We start from the raw sequence: 15,851 nt of genomic DNA on the forward strand, positions 1-15,851 counted from the left end.
ACTGAAATAAATAGAGAGCCAACTCTATAGAACAACTGTGCAAATTAAGCTGATAACCCGCAGAACACGTAGCACGGGCCCGGGTTCTCGTCGGTACTCAGTGGTAGCGTTTAAAATGCGCAGGCATAGGCTTCCTAGGTGGCGCAGTGGTTGGGAATCCGTCTGCCAATGCAGGGGACATAAGTTCCAATCCCTGCTCCAGGAAGATCTCACATGCCGCAGAGCAACTAAGCCCGTGCGCCCAAAAAAAAAAAAAGTGCAGGCGTGGTTGACACAGACACACGTGCACACGGAAACTGCACCGAAGCCCTTTATCCTTGGGGACACGTTTCTGGTTATTTGTTTTCATCTAAAAACTTTTCAATGCTTTCCAAACGTCCTTCATTAAACAAGAAGGAATCTCATTATATTTAGAAAATACAAGGGCAGAAAACAAGTGGAATGTGCAGACCTGTGAGCGGCTCCCTTGGCATGTTGGCGCCCGCCAGGAGTGTGTGAAACAGCCAGCACCCCTACCCATCTCCACCTCCAGACCCCATCCACACGGCGACCCCAGCCCTGGGCATGGGGGGACCTTGGAGCCCAGCGGATGGCTTCTTGAGTCCTGACCCCTTGCCTGGAAGTGGCTAGAGACGTCTGTGCCTGATCACAGGTGTTGGTTGCAGAAGCCCCAGTTTCCCAGGGCCCCAGCAAGTTTGCACTCCGAGATTCTGGGGCTGTGAGCTGTCCAGGCCAAGGCATGGCCTCCCTCCTCCACCTGGCCCCAGAGCCTCAGCTGGTCCCCGAGCTGAGCAGGCGGCAGTTACCTGCCACTCTCTGTGTGCACCTCCTGGGCCGGGACCACAAGCCAAGCCACGTGACTGTGTCTGCAACTGGTAGAGTCCCCGAGGACAGACTGCCCCACAGGCTTGGGCACGCGCCGGGCTGGGGGGATGTGGGAACCTGGGACCTGGGATGAAGCGTAGGTCTAAATGGGGTTCTGGGGGGTGTGCCCAGAGAGTCCTTGAGGGTTCATACCCATCCCCCAGAGAACTAGGCAGGAGTGAACCAGTGGGGGGATGTTTTCTGTGCAGACCCGCGAGTTGGGGTCACGGGTCAGTTCACGACCAAGGTCAAGGACCAACCATGAGACTGGGGACAGGTGTACTTAGACCAAGCTTCTGGCCACTGTCCTAGGAATGACCTTGGCTAACTGCCCTGCAGGGCTTTAGCCCCAGCCTCTGACCTCCAAGGGGCCCAGAATGTGCTCTGGGGGTGGGGGTGGAGATCTTGTTCTTCACATGAACCGCCTCCTCCAGGTGACCCTGTGCTCAGGACCATTGTGCTGGTGCCACCCCCATTTTCCCGCAAGGACCCTGTGGGGGTGAGGGAGCCAGGAGGTCTCTGGCCTTGGAGGACCACTGCAGCCTGTCCTGACTCCAGGCCTCAGGTTAGGGTGGGGGTGACTGAGGGGGACTTCTGTGGGTCCTTTCCGGTTTGTGGCTGATTTTACGTCTGCGCACTTGTTTTAAAACCTCACCTCTGTCCACAGGAGGGTGGCCTCGAGCAAACCGGGAGCCGCGGGCGGGGGCGGGGGGGAGAGTCATTAACGGGCGGCCGGTGCGCCCAGATCACGCCGGGCCTGAAAGCAGCCCCCGGCCGCGTCTACGCAGCGCGCAGTGACCGGGCTCCGCGCGGTTCGCCCAAGGCGCTCCCGCATCCCCGCTTTCCGGCCTCCGGAGCGTCAGTGGCCGCCGAGGCCGCGCACCCAGTCCCGCCGGCGGCCCCACTGGGCGCCGCATCGCGCATCCCGGAGGCCGCCCCGTGCAAGCGCGGCCGCCGCGGGGAGGGGGCGCCCCAGGGCCGGGGGCGCCACCCCTCGAGGAGGTGTAGGTCGGCGCCCCGGTCCTTCCCGCGTGCGGCCGCGGCTCGGTGCCCGGCGCAGGGTCGCGCACGGCGAGTTCGGGCAGGGGGCGTGCGGAGGGGCGCGGAGCGGCCGCCCCCCGCCCCGCGGCCCCGGGATCCCGCCGCCCCGCCCCGCCCCGCCCCGGGCGCCCACCTGGCGGCGGGCGGCGCGCCCCGGGGCGGCGAGTGCGCGCGCGCGGCCGGCGCGCTGTCCCTTTAAACGGCCCGCGGCGCCTCCCCCGCGCGCCCCGCCCGCCGCGGTGCGGCCCGGTGCTGGGCGCGGCCGGAGAAAGTCCATGTGAGCCGGAGCGCCGGGCCGCCGGAGCGCTTCCTGCCGCAGGCCGGACCGGGCCGGCGCCCGCAGGTACCCCAACTTCGCGCCGCCCGCGGGCCCCGCCGCCGCACTTCCCGCGAACTCCGCGGCGCGCCCGCCCTCGCCTGCCGCAGTGCCCAAGTTCGCGCCGCGCGCCGCCCGCCGAGCTGGCCGGAGGCGCCGGGCCTGGGGAGGCGCTCGCCCGGGCCGGGCCGGGCCGGGCCGGGCCGCGCCGCACCCCGCCCCGCCGCGCCGGGACCCGCGCCCCGGGCGTCCCCTCTCCCGCCGGGCTTCCCGCGGCGCTCGGGACGCTCGGCCTCTCCCGACCCGGCGGACGGAGCCCAGCCCTCCGGGGTGGGGGAGCCGCGCGCGCGCGGCCTGGGGACGCGGCCCCGGGGACACGCCCCTCCCTCCCGGGCCGGGGTCCGAGGCCGCCGCGGCCGGGCCCTGCGCCCCGCCTTCCCCGCCCTCCCGGGCCCGCCGGGCCCGCTTCGGGGGCGTCGCTGCCGCCGTCCTCCCTGGTGCACGCCCTGCCTGGGGTGAGCCCCGGGCGGCCGCACTGGCGCCGGGGGGGGGGTCCCCCGGACCTCGCTGCCGCGTTCCCGCGGGGCTGAGGTCTTGGGGCCCGAGCCCCCGCTCCGGGAAGCTCGGAGGTGAGCTCTGAGCCTGCTGCCCCCCTCCCCCGCCTACGGCCAGGGCGGGCGACTCAAGCCCTTGAGACATCGGGCCGGGTGGTGTGGGTGGGGAACGTGAGGTCAGAGGTCACCTCTGGGTCCCCTCCTCCCGGCTTCCCAGAAGTTTGGCCTCGGGTCTGGTGATGGCCAGCTCCCCGCTGGTGCCCGTTAAACCTGTGGACTTGCGATGGGTCGGTCCTGGATCTGGGCTCCCAGGTGGCGCCCGCTGTGATGGAATCCTCTTCCTTCTCCTCCTGCAGGCGGGGGTCCGAAGTGTTTTGCCCACAGGGGCAGTTGGGCTCTTTCTTTTTAGTGGTTTTTCTTGGGACCCGTTGGGCACCCGGCTGTGTGTGCCCTGGCTGTAGGTTCTACCTGAGCCGGTCCTGGGTGGTGGGCGGCTGGGTGGGGGTGGGGTGGGGGGAAGCACCCTGCATGGGCTGGCCATCTGGTAGAGCCCACCCTTGTGCCTGTCTGGTCTGGTCCAGTCCGGTCCGGTCCGGTCCGGTCCGGGTCTCTCTCCGGGTCTCCCCTTCCCATCCCCCTCTTCCTCTCCGCTTCCCTCTTGAGCTCCCTCCAGTTTGCCCCAGGACAAAGGAGCACTCCATGCAGGTGTCGTCTGCGCCCCCCAAGGACCCCAGGAGAGGTGTCTTTGAGTATTGGCTCCATTTTAGAGAGGAGGAAACGAGGGATTAGGTGAAGGGTCTAGCAGCCGGCACTGCCTCCCACCTTCCAACGGACCGCCTTCCCCTTCTCCCTGTGGCCCTCTGGGGTGCCCACCCCTCCCAGGTGGCTGTTGGCATTCTCCCGTGGGATGTGCCACTGTTGGGGGTGGTACCTGGGCTGGAGCCTGAGTGAAGGCGATGGGAGGGGGGGGAGACCCGAGGTGGTTGGCCCCCTGCTGTTGCGATGAACTGGCTGGAAGGAGCGCAGCAGGAGAACAAGATATCACTTGTCCCCTCTCCGTGGCAGAGCTCGGTTCTCAGTGGTCACACCCAGGCGGGGTGGGTGCCGGACGTGGTGTCTGAAACGGTGCTGCCTCCGAGCCGGCTTCGTCCGGCCTCTGCTCTGCAGCTGTCCCGAGGCTCCTGCAGAATCTTGGACCAGGAGAAAACGCTTGTACGTTTTCTGACACGGGAACCCCAGCCCACCCTGGCTGCCCCGAGGGCCTCTGGGCTCTTTGTCACGGGTGTGCCGGAGCGTTCAGAGGGGCCCTTTCCGGGAAGTGGGCTCCTGGGTGACTTTTAACAGAACCCTTAAAGCCTTTCTCTGTTTTCTAACTAAGACGTGAGATGCATTATTCATATGGGAGAGACAGTGGTGACGGCAAGTGCTGAGCTGGCGCTCACTGCCTGGGTTCCTAGGGCACCTCTGCCTCTACGGCTCTGCGTGTCTGACTTGCGGCCTGGGCTGGGGTGAGCCTGGGACCCCCCCCTCCCCGCCCCAGGACAGAAAGTAAGAGCTGTGGCTTTGACCCTTTCAAGGATGTTCCCAGGGCTCCACCCCACGTGCCTTCCTCTGAGGTCTGTGATCGCGGGAAGGCACAGCTGGGGGTGGGCTGCACGGACACGGACTCCCCCCGGGCCCCCCGGTGCCGTCCATGGTGCTCGCCACTCGCCACCAGTAGGGTCAGAAACCTCGGCCACCCGAGGCCGCCTCCCCTCCACGCCGGGGAGGCAAGTCCGGTCCCCACAGCCCACCCCCGGCCTGCCCCTTCCAAGTCACCCTGTGCTGTCCCGCCTGGCTCTGCCCTGGCCTGGGCCCTCCCTGGCTTTTGTTGTCCTGCCAGGGTGTGGGGGTGGATGAGCTGCCCTGGCCGAGGGCAGCACGGGGACCGTCTGCTGAGCCGTCTGAGTGTGAGCTGCAGCCCAGATCACGGCCCCCTCGCTCCTGATTCTGCAGCATGTTTCTCCCGAGAGCCAGGGCCTCCTGCAGAACCCCGTGTAACAGGCACACTTGGGGAGTCTGACCCGGGCTGGGTTCTTGGGACAAGAGGCCTTCCAGCTGAGGATCTAGCGTGTTTGCTGGCCTGGGCCTGGCTCCTTCCCCTGGCCAGTGTCCCCGAGGGGTGCCCTGGGCCAAGGAACCTGCCTTCAGACCTGATCTTTTGAAGGGGAGCAACGCCTGCAGTGCAGGACAGTTGGGGGCGTTTCTGTACACAGGGGTGGGGGCCACCGGCCCCTCGCTGGACCCGGAGCTGTTCCTGGCTGTGGGCAGCTCCACTCCAGGAGCTTGTAAAGTCTGGTTGGGTCTGGGGGCTGGTGAGGGGCTTCAGGGCCTCTCACTGGTCCCCCAGGCCCGCCTGCCTGCAGGCCTCTGCCCAGGCCTCTCCGAGCGCCTTGTTGGTGTCTGTCTGGCACGCTTTCCAGGGCATCTCCTTGGTCCTCCCCAGCCGAGCAGTGGCCCTTGGGTGCTCCCAGGTGGGGCTGGAGTTTAGGATCAAAGTTGGCATCTACATTCCTGTCTGCACCCCATTCAGTGACCCCCGCATGCCTGGCCCTGGGCAGGGCCGGTGCGCACTCCCCTACCCTCCTCTCCTCCACACCTGGGTTCCCGCTCCGTTTCCTTGTGTCCCACGCCACTGTGGTCGTGCCTGGGACGCTGCCTCCTGCCCCACGCCCCACCCCCACCCCGGGCTTCAGGGCCTCGGGGCGCTGGCGGGGGAAGCAGCCCCCTCTGCGAGGCCCAAGGCGCCCCTGCCGCCCGCCCTGCCTCCTGAGCAGGCGGGGATCTGCGACCTCTGCTTCTCTTTTAGCAAATCCTTGCTCTCACCAGGCCTGGCTCTCGATGAGGTCATGTGCAAAATATGCTTCCCGCTGGCCGGGGCGCCCTCATTGTGTCACCTGCAGCTGCTTGCTCGCTGGGAGCTGGCCTTCCTCTGCCCTGGCCTCTGGCCTTTGTCATTGAAAGTTCAGATTTTGGAAGCAGACGCCCTGTGAGTGGGGGTCTCAGCAGGTCAGGCAGGCACAGAGGGAGGTGTTTGGGACATGAACTTGGGAGCCGGGCTCCACGGTGGCCGCCTTTGTGGTTGGCATCCTCAGAGTGAGGGCAGCCCCCATGAGGATGAGGATGGCAGGGGGCACTCAGCCCTGCCTGGGCCTGGGAGCATGTCCGAGGAGGAACAGAGCAGGAATCTGATGTGACCCTGGGCTCTCCTGCTGGCTGCCCCCGGGTCCAGGCGAGGAGGCACTTAGGAGCAGGACCTCTGAGGTCTCTCGCAGGTCACAGCCAGCCCAAGGCTGTGTGACCTTGGGTGGGTAATTCACCCTCTCTGAGCCCCTCCCTGGCCTGTGTGCTGTGGTGCTACTGCTGGGAGGCCAAAGGTGAGCCGGCCCAGCCTGTGGGCCCTCTGGAGATGCCCCTTCCCTGGAAGTGGACCGGAGCCAGTGAGGGGTTCATGCCCCTTTAAGGGGAGGCTGCTTCTCAGTCTCCAGGGTGGATGGAGGCAGACTTTAGACTTTTCTCTGAGGTGTCTTCTCTGGTCTCTGGGCCCACGGCGAGGACAGGCTGGCTCTGGATCTCTCTGAAGGAATCTCCCCCCTCCCCCTTGGCCCCAGGCCCTGGCATCCATGAGGGCACATGGCCATGGATGGGCTGGGAGCTCCTGGGCCCCGCCCCATGTCTGCCCGTGTGCCTGGGAAGCAGTCCGGGCCGGGGGCGGGGACCGCAGGGGCCTGAAAGTGCCCATATATAGTCACTGGGGTGAGCAGTGAGCCCGGCCGTGGGGCTGTGTCCCAGGCCCAGGGCTGGCCGGCCCCCGGGCCCAGCATCAAGCCCGGCCCCCAGGTCCTTGAGGGCGGGCTGGCCCTGGGTGGGAGGGTGCTGAGGGGAGCTGGATTTGGGGCGAAGCGTCAGATACAGCAGCAGGCACGGGTTTGGTGCTCTAGGAGTGTTTGTTGATTGAAAATAAAAATCTCCTGGGCACTCAGTAGTCTGGGTCAAGTGTATTTCTTGAGATACCATTTTTGAAAGTTGGAGGCCGTAGCATGTGGCTGCCCTGTCGGCCAGAGCCACCCAGGGTCCCTCACTGTGGGCTGGGGCGGGGTGCCTGCTCGTCTGCCACCCCAGCCCTTGCCCCACAGAATGCCCCCTCCATTATGGTGACACCCCTAGATGTCCCCTCCCCATCCCCGCAGTGCTAGGAGCTTCCGTCCTGGTGGCTGGCATTGTCTGGAAGGGGGCCTGGCTCCCTCCGCCTCCCGGACACTGCCCGGAGTCCAGCTAGTGGGGAAGGGGCAGGGCCTGCCCGCGCTGCTGGTGGTCTTTGCAGGAAGTCTGCTCCCATGCTTCTGGGCTGTCCTGGGTCCCTCGGGGCCTCCCCACCCGGCCCTCGGCATCTGCCTGTCTTCCTTCCTCGCCCTTCCCTGTCTCTGCGCCAAGAAGGCAGAAGCAGCGCCGTCTGCAGCGTTCTGACTTTTGTGCTGTTAAAAATCACAATGTTAACATAGTTTTGCTCGTTTAATTTAGTTTCCATCGCGCGCTGCTAAGCGCCTTTGTTAAATTTTGTATATTGATACTTTTTGTTGTCAGCAGTTTTTTTTTTCTTTTTCTTTTTTTGGGGGATATAAAGCCATTAGGGTGAGAGAAGATTAAAAAGATACATTACAATTAAAATGTTAATGAAATCTGCATCATACAACTTTTGAAACCCTTTAGGCATTAATCTTGCCTGTGTCATGTCCATTAACTTTGGCTATTCTTATTCCACACTGACCCCTGCTGAGAGATTTGCGCTATAATTGGATTTTTTTTTTTTTAATAAAAAAGAAAAGAAAGCTTTTAAGAAAATAGAGATTGAGTGGTAGCCCTGGCTCCTGCACGAAGGGAAAGGGAGAGAAGGGGCTCCCCTTGGGGGCGGCCGTGGGCCCCTCCCTGTGCTGGGCCCCCGGCCTCCTCCAGCTCCTGGCCTCGGTCCTCTCTGCTTCCCCGTGGTGACCGGCTGCTCCGTCCACGCAGGCCCGGCCCCTGCTGCCGCCCCAGGGGCCGGAGTGTGGCCGTGTGCTCAGACCCGTGTCCACGCCAGGCCCAGCTCGCTGTAGCGGGGGATGTGCTGGGGCTGCCGTCGGGGTACGGGCGTGCAAGGGTCGAGGATGAGCTCGCCTTCCCGGGGTGGATCCCCGAGTCCAGGCGCTGGGTGACGGGGTGCAGCAGGGACGTTCCGGAAGAGCCGATGGTTTTAGCTTTGAGTTCCCAGGATCCCGTGTCCCCCACGAGACACACGCCTGTAATTCTGCACGAGACACGGGCTGGGGGCTGTGGGGACGGGGAGCCCCCCCCCCTTGCCTGTCCCCCGGGGAGTTGGAACCCTTGATGAGAGTGGCCCTACGTGCTCCCAGAACTTCTCTGCAGGGACTCACTCTTGACCGTGACCGGAGCCCGTGGTGGTTCCGATCCGGGCGGCGCCCCTGCTGGGAAGCATCCCTGGCCTGGGTGAGGCCCAGGCAGGGTGGGGGCGTAGGGCCGGCCGGGGCCCCGTGCTGCAGGCACAGCCGTGGTGCTGGGAAGCTGGTCAGGTGGTTGGCAGGGGGCTGGAACAGACAGACTTGGTGTCTGTGTGTTTTTGCAACACCTTTCTATAAAGGGAAACATAATTTAAAATATGATTACTTAGTGTTGTAACAGCCGCCTCAGCGCTCCACGCTATGCCGGGATCATTATCTGAGGCTGATATTAACTTGCAAAGAATATTATGCAAATTGCCCGCTGGATCCTGTGGGAAACCTTCTCCCGGGGTGGGGACGTGCGTGGGGTGTGGGGCACGGGCGGGTCCCTCCGGGGCGACACCCCTGCGTCTCGGCCCACCAGCCGTCGGCTCCTGGCTGTGTCTCAGGACACTGGGCTGAGTCTGTCCCCTTCCTCCACACTGGCCTCGCCCCTTGTCTGCGGTGGGGGACGTGGGGGGGATGCGGGGAGCAGTGGGGCGGGAAGGACCCAGTGGAGGCTTCGGGGCAGGGTGAGGGCGGGACACTCCCGTCCCGCAGGCTCGCCACCGGGCCCTGGGCTGGTTGTTGAGTGACTGTTGCTGCTGTGTCGGGCCCTGGCAGACACACGTGGGCCTTAATGAGATGGCCAGTTAGCCCAGTGGTTATGGTGGACCGTGACAGGCTCTGGCGACAGCTGGGCCTGGAGACCCATGAGTCCCAAGAGCTTGTCACTCCCGAAGGGACTGAGGTCACTGATCGGGCACCCCCACCCCTGCTCCCACCCCCAGGTGCAGCAGGGCATCCTGTTGGCTGACTTGGCCCCCCGGCTTGGAAGCCCCCGGGGGCTCGGGGCAGCCCTCAGGGGGAAGCGGTGGTGGGAATGGCGTGTGGCCCTGACTGCCCGCTCCCACGTGTCCCCTCCTCGAGTCCCAGGTGGCTCCCTCCCTTCCCGAGGGCGGGGCATCCCCCCAGTTTGTGCACGCTGCTCTGGGGTTCCCCGCGGGGTCTCAGCTGCAGGAGGGCAGCGATGTGTGTTTGCCCGTGGAGCGGACAGGCTGGAAGGGGTGTGAGCCTCGCTGCCACCCTGGAGTATAACGGGGGTGGGGGGGGGTCAGTCTCCTGGGGCCGGGTAACAAATGACCATAAACTTGCGAGCTTAAAGCAACAGAAATTTACTCTCTCACAGTCTGGAGGCCGAAGGTCCAGATCCAGGTGTGGGCAGGGCTGGTTCCGTCCAGAGGCTCCAGGGGAGAACCCTCGCCTCTTCCAGCAGGTAGCGGGGCTGGCCTTCCTTGGCCTGTAGACCCGTCGCTTCCATCTCAAGATCTTAGCTAAACAGGTCGCAAAGACCCTGTTTGCAAGTAAGATCACATTCTAGGGTTCTGGATGGGCATGAATTTTGGGGGCGCCCTACTCAACCCAGTGTGGTAGGGCGGGCTCAGAAACCCTTCAGTGCCTGGAGCGGGGGTGGGGGCTGTCTCAGAAGTAGGGGGGCCCTTGCTGGCCATCTGGCTCCGCCCTGTGCTTGCTCAGGAGGGTGGGCAGCCAGACACACAGACAGTAGCCGCTGCTCCCATGAGCACCTGAACGGCCGGCTCGAAGGGCCAGCACAGGCTGGGAAGGGAAGGACCTTTGGTTCAGGAGCTAAGTGGGGGTTGAGGGCGGGAAATGGGGCCACGGACGGAGGAGGACTTTCCTGAGACCGAGTGTCTGCGGTTACGTAAGTTTGGGGCCAGGAGGCAGAATTTGTGTTAATTGTGGTAACCCAGTTTAGCGGCCAGTCCTTGTCCCGGGAAGCGGCCTGGAAAGGAGGAGGAGGTGGGTCTCAGTGGACTCCTTGGGGCTGGACCCCGAATTGCGGCACAGACTCGGGCCACTGCGGCCCTCCGAGTCCTTCCTTCCTGTGTCTCTTCCACCCCCCAGAAGAAAAATCAGGTCATGAAGCGTGAGCGAAACATTGGAGAAATCGAGGCAGAGAGAAAATCAGAGCAGAGATGCCATGGGAGGAGGTGGGTGCCAGGACGGGTCTGGAGGTGGCCACAGCGTCTGAGGGGAGGGGGGCCCGGGGGTAGTGCCCTTGGGGTCCAGACAAGCCCAGACTTCAGGCCCCTGCCATTCCTGTACCTGGACCGCGACGTCAGGTGGCCGAGGCAGGCCTGGGAGCGGGCAGGTGGGCGGGGGGCTCGTGGCGTGGGCCTCGGGCCTCTCCTGGTGGAGGAGCAGGGTTTCCCCTCGCTCCTCTTCCTGCCCGGCTCTGCAGGCCCCGCGGCCCCAGCCTTGTCCCAGTGCAGGTGACCGCCCGGCCGGGCAAGGGCCTGGGGGCTGCCTGCAGCTTTGCCCCTGTCCTTTCATCGCACTCCTAGTACCCTAGCCAAGTAGGACGCCCCCACCAGGCCTCCTTGGGAGGCGGCCCCCGGCTCCGCTTGGGAGGCCTTTGGGGTATCTGGGGGGCTCCTCTCCCTCCCCCATCCAGCCCGCCCCCAGCTGCCTGGCGTGGGGCTTCTCTCCCAGGAGGACCGGCAACGTGATTTGCTCCTCAAGCTCAGAAAGAGGGTCCCCGCCATGTTCAGAGATGCGCTTCCGAGGGCTTTCAGAACGTCTGGCCAGGGCTGGCGTGGACCCTGGGGGCGGGGGTTCCCCAGGGCTGGGCTCCCCTTCTCCGGGGTGGGGGCACGGTGGCTTGGCTCCCTCCAGCCTCCTGGCCCCGCTGTCGCAGCCTCAGGTCTTGAGTCTGGTGTCGGAGCCCCTGCCCCCTGCCCCGCGCTGGCCGCCGGGTCGGGTTCTGATGACTGAGGAAGGGGTGGAGGAGGAGTGACACCAAGCTTGCGTGAGCCGGACGCAGCGCTTCTTCCAGGCCGTTTGAGAGGAGTGACCCCTCGTTGCAGGGTGACCCACTGAAGCAAGGGCCGCCCGCTGCCCGCCCCGCCCTGCTGCAGTCCCAGCCGTCCCTGGACGGCCCCACCGGCTCCCACCCTGGGCCCTTTACAGCCAGGGGGTCACCGTGGAGCCCAGGTCCCTGGCTCCTGTGGGGTCTGCTTTTAAATTTTTATTTAAAAACATTCTAGTTACTTATACTTAAAGCCTACCATCTTAGCCACATTTAAGCGCACAGTTCAGGGGCGCTGAGTCCATTCATGTTGTTGTACAGCCGTCGCCACATCATCCGCAGGACTCCTTCATCTTCCCAAACCAACCCCCTGTCCCCGTTAAACACCCACTGCGCTCCCCGCCCCGGCCCCGGGCCCCACCGTCCACTGGTGTCTCTGGGGGTGTGGCCCCTCTGGGCCTCACCTGGCTGGAATCACAGTGCATCCTTGGCGTCTGGCTTCGATCCGTGCGCCATCCTTGGGGCCCACCCCTGCTGTGGCCTGTCGGGATTTCCTTCCTTCCTAAGGCCGGGTGTAGTCCACCGTGTGGACGGACCCCTGTGGGCTTGCCCTTCCTCTGTCCGAGACGTGGGGCCGCCTCCAGGCTTGGCTGTTGTGAATGCTGCCGTGTGAACATGGATGTGCGCGTCTCTGTCCAAGTCTTGTGTCTGTTAGGCTTTTTCAGTCTGGAAGATCCAGGGTCTTTCCTTGGCTCTCGTGACCTTGACCCCAGGGCCAGTTTTGCAGAACACCCCCAGTCTGGGTGCGTCCCGTGCAGCAGTGTTGCGGCCGTGCCACTGTCCTGCCGGCTGGAGGTGGCATGTGGTAGATTTCGTCCCGTCGTTCAGGGGAATTTGTCTGATGTGTGTGTTTCTAAAGCAGCCCCAGCATGGGGGGCATGGCCAGGGGTGTGCCTGGGGCCAGGGCAGGATACGGGGCGTGGGGCGGGGCTGGGCCACACAGGACCGTGTTTGCAGGAAGGAGTTGGGTCTTCGGCCCTGGAACGGGGAGGCTCTTGAGCGATGAGGGATGTCGGGTCACATCAGCACCAGCTGCTGCCGGAAGGACGGGTCGCGTCCTGGCTGTCTGCAGCCACGTCCCTCCAGGGTCCCCCGTGGAGAAGCTCAGAGCTGGGCTCTGGGCTGCTGCTGTCACAGCCGCCAGCCCGCTCTTCCTCTGGGCTGTGGGGCTCTGTGAGGATGAAGTAGGAGGTGTACCCAAGCCTGGTCCCCTCCTGCCCACCCTGAGCCGTGGGGAGAAGTGGGGTCCCCAGCCCCGTTTCCCGAGTCTTCTCCGTCTCCCGACCTGGGGCCGCACTGGGGCTGTCCTGGTACTTGGAGGATGTTGTGTGAGTCTGAGCAGATCTGTCCGAAACCAGCAGGTCCCCTTTCCCTCAGATCCCAGGTCAAGATCAGAGTCAGGCAGGCAGGGGTTGTTAGTTTCCTGGAGCTGCTGAGACAGCTCGGCAGCCTGGGCCGTCTGAACCAGCAGAGGTGTACGCCCCCCGTCCCAAGGCCGGACGCCCCCAGTCAGGGCGCCTCAGGGCCGAGCTCCCCCCTGCCTCTCCCGGCTCCTGGCCAGATGGCATCTCCTCCATGTCCAGAATTTTCCTCTTCTTAGGGTGCCCATCGTTGGCACCCTAAATCTCCCAAGACCTTGTCTTAACTGGACTAATCACACCTGCAGAGATCTGATTTCCTTACGGTCACATTCTGAGGTTCCAGGCGGACATGAATTTGGGGCACCCTATTCAACCCAGCAGAGGGGTGAAGGCCAGAGTGCCCACCTGCCACTGGTCCCTTTTTTCCGTGGCTGCTCCCCTGCCGCCTGCCCCCCCCCCCCCCCGAGTCTTGGAAGGAACAGCAATACTGTCCTGTGTCTCCTGATCTCAGGTTGGGCCCCTGCCCTCTCACCTCCTGTCCAGGCTCCTCGAGAACCCCCCAGCCTGCCTGTTTGGCTTCCGGCTCCACTCTGTTGGGGGTGGGTGGGGTGTCCAGGCCTCCCGTCTGGCAAGATGGCCCCTCTTTCTGCAGCTAAGAGGGCCGTGAGCTTTCCAGCCCAGTATTAGAAAGGCTGTTTGCCCACACGGAGTTCTCCATCGGAAAGGGGGGGTGGGGACATCTGTCTGGTGACTTTCATGTCAGTGTGCGTGTCTCATGGAGTAGGGGTTGTCGTAGCCTCGAAACACACAGGACCCAAAGTCTCACAGGGTCGAGGCAGTCAGCACGAAACCCTAGTCATACGTGGTCCACACGTGAGGGTCTGTTTTTCTTTGCGGGGGGAAGGACGGAAGAAACACCTGGAGGTTGGGAGTGGCCAGCGGGGCCGCTGTGGCTGTGAGCCAGGCTCACCTGCGCGAGGACGGTGGCCCAGGGCTCTGCGGTGGCCCGCGGGTGGGTGTTGGGCGTAGCAGGCCGGGACCGCTCCCCCCACCCGCTGGTCTCTGGGGTCTGGGCAGGGCTGGGGCTTCCTCCCGCTGGGGGCTCCAGGCGTGGGCCTGATGCCAGCAGGGGCGGCGCGGCCTGTGGGGCAGGTGGGCCCGCACGCACGGAGGGCCTTGCTCCGCTGCACCGGCCAGGCCTCACCCTGCTCCCTTCTGTGTTGCTCGGTGCCACTCCAAGGGCCCCGCCTGCGCCTTCTGGGTGAGGGCCCCCCGCGGGCACCCGGGAGGAGTCAGGTCCAGCCATGGCGCGAGGCTGCGAGGCGGAGGCTTGGGATGGCCCTGCTGGCTGCTCCCCTCCGTCAGAGCCCCACGCGGACGGAGGGAGGAGCCCCCCACAGCCCCGCCCTCTGCAGGGGGTAGTAGGCGGTCAGGGTCTCACCTTGGTGGTGAGCCGGTCTGGAGCTGCTCTCAGGTCACGCCAGGGCCGAGCGTCTTTGGAGAGCGTCTCATACCTGCTCATTTCATGGAAGGAAACAAGGGCCCCGGGGATGAGTCGCAGAGCAGAGCCGGGGTACTGATCGCTGTGCCCACGCGTGGGTTTCTTGGGGTTCCAGGGTGCTGCCCGGGGTGGGGCAAAGACAGCCAGGGCCCCGGGCAGCCGTGGCTACCTGGGCCAGGTGCACCTGGGTGGACGGAGCTGAGTCAGGATGGCTGCACGAGGGCCCAGCAGTGAGGGGCGGCATGTGCCTGTCCTGGGCGGGGTGGGGGGCCGCCCCTCCCCCGGCTCTCGGGTATCCCTACAGGTTTTGGTTCCTCCTCAGTGTTTCTCAACTGCGCTTTCGTAATAATTACAACCGCGCAGAGCCCCCGAGCGCGCCTGTTCCGAGCCCCGGCAGCTGTGATTACACTGCAGCCACTGATTTCCAAGAAACCTCACGAGGGATTTCGTTAGAGCCGCAGTGGAAGCGGGCGCCCGGCGTCGCCTCCCCGGACGGGCCCGGCGCGGGGGGAGCGCTCACCCGGCCTGGCTGCGGGGAGGGGCCTGGGCCGGCCTGGGTGGCCAGGGCAGTGGCGCGCGCAGGGCGGTGGCTAACAGGGTGGGCCGGGGTGGCCCCCGGGGAGCTGGCCAGCCTGTGTCCACCCTGCCACCCTCCCCTCTGGGTTTGCAGCGGCTGGCAGCGTGGCAGGTCCGGAGGTGGCCATCCCGGTTCTGAGTTTGGTTTGGTCTCTTTCCTGGGGACGCCTTCCCGTGTCCCTCGTTGGTTCCAGAACATACGAACACGTACGAACAGACTGTTTCTTTTCCCGAGACTGTTGGAGACCCTTGACCCTGGGCCGTGGTGTTTCTAGGTCAGCCTCTTCCATCACCTCCCTTCGACCCCGTGCCTCCTGGAGGGGCTCCTGGTCTGCAGGCCCATCCCGCTGCCCCCAGGCGGCTGGAGGGGCTGCATACTGGCCCCTGCCCAGGCTCGTGTGCAGACGGGGCTTTTCTGGGGCCACGGCCACGGCTGCTGGTGACGGAGAGGGACCAGTGGGACCTCCGGTGCCAGCCCAGGGCCCGAAAGCGCTGCCGCCATGGTGACTCACAGCACAGGTGTGGTTACTTACTTCTTCTTAAATATAAGGTCGTCTCACACTCGTGCTGGGAACTGGGCTGTTTCTTTTACTGACTTGCAGCCCCGTCACCCCAAAGTGCGCCATCTGGAAGTGCGTGACACCCCAGGTGTGTGGGGGCAGCTTGGCAAGTCCTGGGTGGGGCCCTGGAGAGTCTGCGCTGCCCGCAGGCCGCCCCACACAGGTGTCGCGCTGGCATCCTGTCCCCGAGCCCCTTCTCCTTGGGGTATTGCAGTGCATCCCCTCCCGGGTGTCTGGAGAGGAGACCACCCTACCTGTGCCACCCCCCACCGCCAAATAAGAAGAGCAAGGACACCACAGTGTCCTTTGTGGCTGATTCTGTGCCGTCTGGGCCGGCTGTTTCAGCACTGTGGCATGAACAACACTTTCTAAGAGCCCACAGGGCTGGAGACGGAGGTGAGAGGGGTGGGCCTGGGGCCCACAGGCCACGGGCCGGGTGCTGCCTCCAGGCTGTGATGCGACGTGATCGAGGGCTGAGGAACCAGGGAGCCGGGCCCTCCTGAGGATCCTGGGCAGTCCAGGGTCTGCAGACCCTGCTCCACCCGCCCAGCCCCGCCATCGGCTGTCTTGCTGGGAGGGAGCGTCCTCTGCCTCGAAGCCGAGGGGAGGCACCCTGGCTGAGGCCACCGGGCTTGCCTTCGAGGCTCAGGTCCCCACTGCAGCTCACGTTTGGGG

At 64.9% G+C, this 15,851-nt stretch overlaps 1 protein-coding gene across 2 annotated transcripts in view; it reads left to right on the forward strand.

Moving 5' to 3' along the window:
* Nucleotides 1-2,161: 2,161 nt before the first annotated feature.
* NACC2 (NACC family member 2) overlaps nucleotides 2,162-15,851 on the forward strand; it is a 69,274-nt gene continuing 55,584 nt past the window's right edge. Inside the window, exon 1 of one of the 2 annotated variants that reach the window (XM_057725106.1) lies at nucleotides 2,162-2,248. The gene's annotated coding sequence lies outside the window, so the exon portion shown is untranslated. Of the gene's footprint in view, nucleotides 2,249-10,273; nucleotides 10,301-15,851 lie in introns of those variants that run through there. The other variant, XM_057725107.1, reaches the window with a different exon arrangement.

The sequence above is a fragment of the Hippopotamus amphibius genome, chromosome 2 (genome assembly GCF_030028045.1).
Source record: "Hippopotamus amphibius kiboko isolate mHipAmp2 chromosome 2, mHipAmp2.hap2, whole genome shotgun sequence".
NCBI classification, from domain to species: domain Eukaryota; kingdom Metazoa; phylum Chordata; class Mammalia; order Artiodactyla; family Hippopotamidae; genus Hippopotamus; species Hippopotamus amphibius.